The sequence below is a fragment of the Sinocyclocheilus grahami genome, unplaced genomic scaffold (genome assembly GCF_001515645.1).
Source record: "Sinocyclocheilus grahami isolate Dianchi unplaced genomic scaffold, SAMN03320097.WGS_v1.1 scaffold426.1, whole genome shotgun sequence".
In the NCBI taxonomy this organism is placed as follows: Eukaryota; Metazoa; Chordata; class Actinopteri; order Cypriniformes; family Cyprinidae; genus Sinocyclocheilus; species Sinocyclocheilus grahami.
In genome coordinates, this window is record NW_015505605.1 from 25,731 (window position 1) to 37,462 (window position 11,732).

Genomic DNA, 11,732 nt, shown 5'->3' on the forward strand with positions numbered 1-11,732 from the left:
AGTCAAGTCAAGTCTGCTTTATTGTCAATTCTTCCACATGTACAGCACATACACACAGAGAAATGAATAGAAGCGATGATTTAAAGTAAAAATGCATTAATGATGGATTTGTTTCTTACAAACGCACAGCTTTTGTCTTCACTAGACATTAATTTATGGACTGGAGTGGTGTGAATTATATGTGGATTATTATGATGTTTTTTATCAGCTGTTTGGACTCTCATTCTGACGGCACCCATTCACTGCAGACGATCAATTGGTGCTCACATAATGTAAAGCTAAATTTCTCCAAATCTGTTCCCGTGAAGAAACAAACTCATCTACATCTTGGATGGCCAGAGGATGAGTACATTTCCAGCTAATTTTTATATTTTTGTGAACTATCCTTTAAAATAGCAAGCACTTACATCTATATTAGCTGTGTAAAAGCCCTCAAATGATGAGTAAATGTTCCCCCTCAATGTTTACAGGCCGGCATGAAGCATGCCTTTTCATCAGTTTTCCTCATTTTCTAAACTCAGACAGACAGGCACAAGCAAGCACATTTCGAGAGAGATGATGGTGACTTCTAGAACAGACCTTCTGCAATAGAATATGAAACGGTGAGTCAGATCCCATCAGCACGGCCCCAAAGGAAGGGCCCACTTCATCTGTTGTGCTGTCGGCTAGAGTTTCACCAGAGAGCTTCACACCACACACTCTCCTCACGCACACAGTAACTGATAGGATGATCTAAAACCGACAGCCACCCACTCCTGTCTTCCTTTCCTAATTTAAAACGGCAGCTGGATTAACAGTCTTGGTGAAATAACGGTAAACTCCCACGGAGTTACAGCAGGCCAGTATGGCTTGAAATTGGATAAACATATACCTCAATTTGACAGTAGCACTGATGCATTTTCACCCAAATACACTAATGACATGCAATTTCAGTCGTTTAGTTTTTATTTCCACTCAGTTTACGAGAGTTGAGTCATGCTCAAGCAATTAGCTAGTTGCTATTGCTAATGTGGCCTCGCCCATAATTAAAGAAATTAGCATTCCAACATTAGCGTGTGAGCTAGCCACACTCCCTGACCACGGACAATGGCAATGTTTGTGAAAATGGCCTGGTTCCCATTCCCTGTTAATGAGTGAGATGCCTGATTAGGTAGTGAATGGGTGCCATCAGAATGAGAGTCCCAACAGCTGATAAAAACAGAAACAAATCAATTTTTTACTTTTGCTTCCGGCTAAAATATGAGATCTCTATGCATAACATTGCTTTCTGCAGTGAAAAAGTAATCTTGTCGGAATCAGGAGAGAAATATGCACAAATCAAGCACAGTTTACAAATGGTCCAAAACACTTTTGATGTAAGAGGACAAAAGGGGATGGACTTTTTCACTGGAGGAAGCATTATTATGGATTATGGACTGGTATTTTAGCTAGAAGTCAAGTCAAGTCAAGTCTGCTTTATTGTCAATTCTTCCACATGTACAGCACATACACACAGAGAAATGAATAGAAGCGATGATTTAAAGTAAAAATGCATTAATGATGGATTTGTTTCTTACAAACGCACAGCTTTTGTCTTCACTAGACATTAATTTATGGACTGGAGTGGTGTGAATTATATGTGGATTATTATGATGTTTTTTATCAGCTGTTTGGACTCTCATTCTGACGGCACCCATTCACTGCAGACGATCAATTGGTGCTCACATAATGTAAAGCTAAATTTCTCCAAATCTGTTCCCGTGAAGAAACAAACTCATCTACATCTTGGATGGCCAGAGGATGAGTACATTTCCAGCTAATTTTTATATTTTTGTGAACTATCCTTTAAAATAGCAAGCACTTACATCTATATTAGCTGTGTAAAAGCCCTCAAATGATGAGTAAATGTTCCCCCTCAATGTTTACAGGCCGGCATGAAGCATGCCTTTTCATCAGTTTTCCTCATTTTCTAAACTCAGACAGACAGGCACAAGCAAGCACATTTCGAGAGAGATGATGGTGACTTCTAGAACAGACCTTCTGCAATAGAATATGAAACGGTGAGTCAGATCCCATCAGCACGGCCCCAAAGGAAGGGCCCACTTCATCTGTTGTGCTGTCGGCTAGAGTTTCACCAGAGAGCTTCACACCACACACTCTCCTCACGCACACAGTAACTGATAGGATGATCTAAAACCGACAGCCACCCACTCCTGTCTTCCTTTCCTAATTTAAAACGGCAGCTGGATTAACAGTCTTGGTGAAATAACGGTAAACTCCCACGGAGTTACAGCAGGCCAGTATGGCTTGAAATTGGATAAACATATACCTCAATTTGACAGTAGCACTGATGCATTTTCACCCAAATACACTAATGACATGCAATTTCAGTCGTTTAGTTTTTATTTCCACTCAGTTTACGAGAGTTGAGTCATGCTCAAGCAATTAGCTAGTTGCTATTGCTAATGTGGCCTCGCCCATAATTAAAGAAATTAGCATTCCAACATTAGCGTGTGAGCTAGCCACACTCCCTGACCACGGACAATGGCAATGTTTGTGAAAATGGCCTGGTTCCCATTCCCTGTTAATGAGTGAGATGCCTGATTAGGGATCTCAGAGCAGCACAGATCCACATTCCTGCCCTGAAGGTTAAAGGGTAATGCATGGGGCAGTAGCATTTTACTTTAACGCCTTCTGTTGCAAAATTCAGTGGTAACTGATAGACAGCAAACTCCGGCCATCCAAGACGTAGGTGCTTTTTTTCTCGAGTAGAACAGGAAAGATTTTTAGGTGAAAACGTGGTCCTTCGTGATTCATAAATTGCAAGTCAGCAGCTGCAAGTTATGAGAATAAAAAAAGCACAAAATTCATACCCGTGGCCCCTGACAATATTTTGAGGTCTTATGAAGCCAAACGATCGGTTTGTGCAAGAAACAGAACATGAGGGAGATTTTCATGATTTTCCAGAATTTTGCTCATTTCTAGGCAATGGCCATTCCTGATCCTTTCAGGGTTTCCGTGATGGTGGAAAGAGATTGTTGGATCAGGAAGAGTTTGGTGTTTCAGATTTCACAGATTTCATAATTCGATTTCAATTCACAAGCTCTTGATACATATTGATTCCAATTTTGATTCAATTCAATTTGATATCAGTTAATTTGGTTACATATCAAGTACAATACATGTCAATTTTTCTTAAGGATAAGTCTCTCTCAATTAAAACTGTAAACTACTCAAAGAACCCTGTCAGTAGATACAATATAGAAAAAAATTAACAACAGTCCAAATTTAAAAAATAAAAAATATAGTACATATATTTAGCAAAATGATCCTCTCTAGAGTTGTTTTTTTCTAGCTGACTATTGAGCTATGGAAAGTAAAGCAACAGTAACTGACATATTGTTTATGAGCCGTTTCATTGACGTCTTTCCACAGTTGAAACACTGAAATGTTGGAACATCAGAAAATGTTGCACGCTTAATTCAATTTTAATTAAGCAAGCTTAATTTGCCCAAATATGCACCAAGGCGTAAGGTGTCAAAAAACATGCTTAGGCCACAGCGTCAATATTGCAGCATTAATGCTACTTTTTTTCCTCATCACATGGCTTACAATTCCAGACTGGATGCATTCCAAAATATAACTGTGATGTAGTAGACCTAGTTTTAAACTCACTAAAGTTTGATTAAGAAAAAAAAAAACTCAAAAGACAGGAAATGTTGTCATTAACTACCTTTAATTATATTTAAAAATGATGTTTTAGTAAAGCGCCCACTGAGCTATTTGTGGGACTGTGGCCTACACCTTTTTGTCTTTTTTTCTACTCAATCCACACCTCTCCACTGCTCCGACAGAGACAGGCAGGAAGGAAGAGGCACGGTGTGGATGAAGAGCACGGGCCAGACGTGTCCTCCATCCTCCACCGCTGAGCCCAACAGTTCAGACACAGGTTGAGGTCACTGGAGACCATTTAAACTGTGACTCAATCAGAAAGGAAAAACCTCAAGAAGAAATAGGGGGGAAAAAAAGACACAAAAGGTGGATGTGGCAGATGTATGTCCACCCGTTCAACAAGTACCAGTCATGAATGTTGGTAACCAAACAGTTTCTTGTCACCACTGATTTTTTTTTCTTACTATGGAAGTCAATGGGGACTATTAACTGTTTGGTTACCAACACTCTTCAAAAAAAAAAAAATTGTATGTGTATATATATATGGTAAATATTTCTCAAAAAACTAATAAAGGAACTAAATAAAACTATTTTAATAAAAAAAAAAGAATACATTTATTTTAAAAAAGAAAGAAAAAAAATAAAAATTTGCCTACAAAAAAATGCAATGTCTGTTTTTTTTTTGTTTTTTTAAGCACAAAACACATTCTTTGTGTTATTAAACTGCACCATGGGATGAGAAGAGTGACCTAATTATTGTATGTGTATATATATATGGTAAATATTTCTCAAAAAACTAATAAAGGAACTAAATAAAACTATTTTAATAAAAAAAAAAGAATACATTTATTTTAAAAAAGAAAGAAAAAAATAAAAATTTGCCTACAAAAAAATGCAATGTCTGTTTTTTTTTTATTTTTTTAAGCACAAAACACATTCTTTGTGTTATTAAACTGCACCATGGGATGAGAAGAGTGACCTAATTAATTTGCTCAAGAGCTTGTTCCCATGACTTCCTCTATGACTTCACGGTCTCATTCTGGCCAGAAGTGTTCACTGATTGGTCAAAATATCATCAGTGAATTATTTACTCAGCAAACAGTACAGCACAATACCTTACATATTAACATTTCTCCAGACCTTCAGCTGCCAGTCACAACATCAGTCCATCAACCAGCCAACGGTTGTCAAGGGAATTTCAGTTGCCCCATTCTTAGTGATTAGAAGAGCAGGATATTGAACGTGAATGAAAAGTCAAGCTTTCTACTGACTAGTTAAAGATGTTTCATCCAGAACTAAGTGCAACTTGTTGGATCACTGTGTGACTGCATTCTCTGGTAATATTTAAACATGCAGATCTTCACAAAGTGAAAGATTACACTTAAATCAAGCACATTCCTTAATCTGAACACACATTCGGGATTGCCTGGCCCACAGTTCTCTCAGGTCGTGACCACTCTTATCAGGCAGATGAGGAACTTCAGCGTGGAACAGCTGGCCGGGTGTAAGAGGTGGATCAGAGGACAAGTGTGAGTGTTTCAGATGGGTCCGGCTGATTCGGAAAAGTGCATTAGAACAGATGGGGAACGTCTTGTGTTGATTAGGGAATACTGACGAAAACACACTCAATTTCTGCCAGTCTCATTAAATGAAGCTTTTCAACAGGGATTTAGCAGGGACTTAAAAGACTAAAGCACAGAGATAAACCTCCAGGGCAGGTGTGTGTGTGTGTGTGTGTGTTGTGTGCTTGTCCCCCTGTTGTATTTCCCCAAGCGACTACAGCCTCACTCATCCGAGGTAAAGAGCATGTGGTGAGCTTCATTGAGAACTAAAAAAAAAGAGAGACTTGGTGCTACTGACTGGTATGTACATTACAGGCTCTCCTGAAACATAAAGACCACTGAGAACTGAAAAGCAGTGGTGGTCTAACACTAATGTCTCTTACAGTTGGTTTCTTGTGGTTATTTGGTGGAAAAAATAGGGCAATATCTTGAAGTTTATCATATATACATACATACATACAGTATATTTATGTAATGAAGTGTTTGGGTATTTCTGAGTAAAGCAAAACACCCAACAAAACAGCAGACGAAACCCATAACACCCCAGAAAGGGAAAAATCTCGTTTGCCCTGGTTATGAAAATTAAAAAAGATTCTGCCAAGGATAATGAATTGCATAATAATAAGACCAGGGATGTTTATTTAAAAAGTAGAACGTATCAATTTTGAATTCACAATGTTTTTAAATGAAAATATTATTTCAGTTTTACTACTTCAAATTTTCACTTTTAATTCAATGAGTTACTTGCGGTTTCTTTGTAATTATTTGTGAAATTTATTAGTAATTTCTCAATTAAATGTGTTTAAAAGTAAATTCTAGACCAATGTTTTTCAATGTATGTCAACAAACTCTCATGGCAATTCATAACTATTTTACATTTTAGCAAACGTAATGTTTTTTTTTCTACAAAACCCTACATTTTTTAAATATCACCAATTCATTAAAAAAAAACACACTCTCTTTTAGGGCTGCATGATATTGGAAAAAAACTCACATTGCAATATTTTGTTTTTCTGCGATATATATTGCAATATGAAAAAATAAATAAATAAATCACCAGATGACTTGAATAGCTCTATTTGGAAAAAAAATATATCAATGATTGGGATGATTTTGTAGGTGAGTAAAACAGCATAGAAAATAAGCAAATTACAAGATAAATATAATAGAACAAAGATACAAATTAAATAAACAGTGCTTTATATTTTTCAGAAATAGAATAATCAAATGTAAAATAACACTGCATAGTCTTCACTGTATAAATTAAATATAATAAATATGTTTTAATGCTACGAAAGTGATTTTTCTCTGTGTTTTGTTTGATTAACATTCATAACACAGAAAGCAACACTGAACTGCTGTGAACTAATATACTGTTACACATCCATTTTCTTTCTCAATTGTTTTCCTTCACCTAAGCCATAAGCAGCTGTGTTTACAAGGATACTTGCAGAGGCATGCATTTTGACATAATTTCTCACGTATGTGTCATTATTAGACGCGGAAGTGAACGGAATTCAGTGTTCACGTGCATCTGCGTGGCTCTCACCGTGTCTACACCGGACGCGAGCTGGGCGGTGCGACGCGACAAAATACTATAGAACCCATTATAATCAGTGATGCTGTCTGACTACACTGGATGCGGCGCCGGCGCGGCACAACACGACAAATCCCAGACAGTAAACTGATGCCTCGTTCTCTTTATGACATACTGACATAAAGCGACACGGGTAAGTGGAGTCCAGCCCCGGGTCTTCACATGTGGTTGCCGCAAGCCTCCTTCGTCAAATCCACCGGCCACGCCGTTATCAAGCCCGCCGCCTCTGCTCACTCTAACCCTCCCGCCGTTCCTCACTTTATCCCCCGGCCTCGGCTCACTCTAGGCCACCGTGTGTGACGCTGTGTTTCGTTGTGAAAGCGAAACTACTTTGTTTGGCCTTCCAAAAATGGACACGACTAGAAATCAGTGGTTAAGTTGTATTTACAACACTGTTCCAGAACACTTCAACCCAAATATTCAGATGTATGCAGCACATTTTATGGAGGACCATTTCCTATCCTGGTAGAGTAGACTACAATGCCGGCTGTTCTGACACACAAGTAAGTAAGTACGTTTTTTATATTTAAAGAGTTTTTATATTTTTTATTTTTAAAGCGAGTTTTTTTGGGCAGTGTAGAGTAGGGCTTGTTGTTTGTCATTTCTCTGATCACAAATGCAGACATGGTTTTATGTTTACACGGTAAACGCGATGCAACGCAACGCGTAAAAAGACAGTGTAAGTCAATATAATCCATAATTATGTCCCCACTGGATGCAACGAATGCCTCGTTTATAATGGGTTTTCATGTTTTTGAATCATCGCTCCGGCCTGACAGGGCATCATCACAGTATGGTGAGGGGCGTAACATTTTCATCACACGCTTGAGGTATTCGGCCAATCATAACGCACTGGATAGCTGGCCAATCAGAGCACACCTTGCTTTTCAGACCGATGAGCTTTATAAAAATCGACGCGTTTCAGAAAGGCAGGGCACAGAGGAGAAACAATAATGTACAGTATGTGGAAAATAATGTGTTTTTTTAACCTTAAACCGCATAAACACATTTCATTACACCAAATACACAACATAATGTTCTTTTTAGCAACATCATATGACCCCTTTAACTCAAATCATACAAATTCGAAAATCACCAAAAAAGTTACTTTTCCTTCTTTAAAATCAAATCGTATATATTTATTTGATATCGCCAATTTGAAAAGCAGCTATGTTTTCTCTTTTTAAATCAAATCGTAGAAATTCATTTAATTAAACAACATAAAGTAGTTTTTTTTTTTTTCACTTTAAATTAAATTGTACAAATTCATTCAATATCACCTATTTGTAAAATAGTTATGTTATCAGGCCGACGTGTGTCCGTTTTTAAGAGAGTTTCAGCAGTTCAGCAGAGTGAATCTGACCAGTAAAGAAAACTCCACCTTGCTAGAGGGAGAGCCGGGTTAGATTTTGAGCGCTGTCTGGCTCAGTTTCCTATCATCTCAGTGGGGGTTGTGAGTTATTTTCAGACAGCCGCAGACATGCCCTACTGTGCACTTAATGACTGCCACTACAGGCTAAACGCTTTTACTTTAGCACTATTGGGTTAATATTCAGCAGATACCCACCTACTCTGGGAAAGCTGCTTTAAAACGTGACTCAGAGAGAATGTGCACGTTTAGTGTGCCAGTGAAGCCATCTACACACAGACACAGAATGTAGGGGTCATATGTGTTAGCGTTGTTTGAGAAGTGATTCTCAACAGAGCTCTTCATTAATTTACAATGGCTATTAAAATGATTTACAAAGAGTCTTTTATGACTAATGTGTTCGACAGCACGCTGTAAAAAACACTGAATGGTTTGCAGACACTCAGAACAGAGCAGAGATCTGTGCTGGATGAAGCGGTTATCTAGTATGGCTTTGAAAATCCAAAACTGCTGTCAGCACACACATACAGGCCTATATACACTATGAACTATAGTGTTGTTAATGATAACTAAAACTAAAATTATTAAAAACAATTTTTGTTGTTTTTAAATAAAGCTGAAATAAAGCTGAAAAAATTTATTATAATTTGTGAATGAAGAAATAACTTTAATATGGTGCCTCTGCAGTAAAATAAGTGCAAAAATGACAAACTAGAACTGAAATAAAAATAAAGCTAAACAAAAAAGACAAAAACACATACAATTTGTAAACTAAAATTAAATAGAAATGCTACAAAAATAAAATAAACTAATACTATAATGGTACAGAAATAATACTAAAATAAAATATTAGTGCTGTCAAATGATTAATCGCGATTAACCACATCCAAAATAAAAAATGGTTTACATAATATATAACTGTGTACTGTGTATATTTATTATGTATACATAAACACACACATGCATGTATATATTTAAGAAAAATATGTTACACTTATATATTAAATATATTTATATATAATATAAATTATATGAATATATACATATAAATATTTTCAACATATATGCAGTATGTATGTGTATTTATACATGCATAATAATATACACAGTAAATGCACATATATTATGTAAACAGAAACTTTTATTTTGGATGTGATTAATCGCGATTAATCGTTTGACATCACTATAAACTATATAAATAAAGTATATCCTATATATTTTACTGACAAATGAACTGGTTGTTTATATCCTTTGCCTTTCCATTACATCTAACTTTTGTTAAATTATTAGGGATGGGTCCTGTTAGATGACTAACAACCTACTAGTCAACTGACCAATCAATTAGTGACATTTAATTTAAAAACATGTCTTTTGTAAATGCCTCCTGATGGTAGTCAGATGAACCCAAAATTAGCCTCATTTAAGGGCTTCCTTTTAAGGTCGCAAAGAAGCAGAAAACTTTCTGTACATTTTTGGAAACTTTCCAGGACTTTTTGCAAACTTTCAGAAAATGTTTTGCCCCTTTGAAACCCTACTTCCTTTATACTGTTAAATAAAATACAATAAAAATATAATCTAAAACATAGACAATATAAATATATAAATATAATATAATATAATTGCATGGACTCTAATGAGGCTAAATGGTTGCACAAAGACACAAACGAGCATGTTTCTTATTAAAACAATAAGCCAAATCAAACAAAAGTGAATGAAATCAATCATCATCATAATCATAATTACACAATAGAATTTGCCTGATATGGTCATGCAGGCCAAAGATGTGCTCTCGACATTGAGAAACACACCTTTCCAGTTCTCTGGAAGAATCACGAAGGTCCCATGAACAGTTGAAAGTCTTCTAAAACTCTTCTGGGAAGAGTTTCCTAAACTGGCCAACAGGAAGACGGCATGGGGAGAGGCAGCTTTGTGTTGTGTTTAGGCCTCTCTCCAGTAATACTACAAGTGAATGGAAGAGGCCAAGATATATCATCTCACACAGAAACCCTACAGTTACAGCTGAGCCAAGTTTGCATTGAAAACACACACCCACAAACTCATTTTCCATCTGATCTGGCCCACATCTATCACAAATGGCCATTTAATTTCAACAATCTTTCTGCCATTCCATATTAAGTCCTGAAGCATGGAACAGTGAACACAACCAACATCTGCTCAAAAGATTTACTCATAAACTTCATACAGAATCTGCTTATTTATAAATATAGACTGTAAAATTAAAAAAATAAATAAAAATCCAAAACCTCTTAGAGGTCAGAACCAGAGAAATATCTTGATGTTTCCATCAGGGACAAGGCATTTGTTTTGGGTTCCTGGCAGAATTTCCATTTTAGCTAAACTAATCCTTCGGTTCGCTAATTTATAAATAATTAATGCATGGACAACTAAGTGTGCGAGCAATTGGGACACATTATCAAACTTTCAGTCTCCAGTCTAATAGTAACTCCATATGGCTTTGTGAATATTTCAATAGTTCAGAAAAGCTGTCAGTGTTTGTCCTGGCTTCAGAGGAGGTCTTTGAGTATGCAAAGGGATATGGCATTGCAACATGATTAATAAAACATGCCAAAATCCACCGTATTAACTCCGTTAATGCTGACACCTGGAAGATGACACTGGACCAGCCTGCAACAGCCGCATCGCATCTGTTCATCAATCTGCCCCACTAATCAACCCATCACAACTCTGAACATCTAATATAGATCACAGAGACTTCTGACATGAAAATATAGTTCAGGTATCTATATTTTACTTAGTGTCGAACTTAGTTCAATGAAATGGGTGTTGTCCATTTTTTCCTTTTTCTTTTATTAGCTGTTAAAGGGGTCATATGATGTTGCTAAAAAGAACATTATTTTGTGTATTTGGTGTAATGAAATGTGTTTATGCGGTTTAAGGTTCAATAAACACATTATTTTCCACATACTGTACATTATTGTTTCTCCTCTATGCCCCGCCTTTTTGAAACGCGTCGATTTTTACAAAACTCATCGGTCTGAAAAAGCAAGGTGTGCTCTGATTGGCCAGCTATCCAGTGCATTGTGATTGGCCGAATACCTCAAGCGTGTGACGGAAATGTTACGCCCCTTACCATACTGGGATACATACATGACGAAGTGGATAGCATCCTCTTTTGGAAGACCAAACAAAGTAGTTTCGCTTTCACAACAAAAAACACAGCGGCCTAGCGCGAGCGCAAGAGTGAGCTGAGGCGGCGGGGTCGAGAGCAGCGGTCCCAGCGAAGGAGCGGTGAAAACGGTGAAAGCTGATCCGGCGATCCACAGCACTAAGTTGATGTATTCCCTCAGCGACCAGCACGGATCAGCTCCAGGCATGACGAAGCGGATATTGTCCTCTTTTGGAAGGCCAAACAAAGTAGTTTCTCTTTATGCACCAAGAGCTTGTAATACTCCAAAGAGAAAGGAAAAATTTAAATCGCATCATATGACCCCTTTAAATATTTTGTCAGACAAGCAATGACTTCAAGTGTTAATAAACTGCATTGTGTCATCTAAAGCAAAATTCAAACAAA

At 37.0% G+C, this 11,732-nt stretch overlaps 1 protein-coding gene across 1 annotated transcript in view; it reads right to left on the reverse strand.

Moving 5' to 3' along the window:
* LOC107551514 (rho GTPase-activating protein 39-like) overlaps window positions 1-11,732 on the reverse strand; it is a 36,385-nt gene that overhangs the window by 23,603 nt on the left and 1,050 nt on the right. The window lies entirely within an intron of this gene.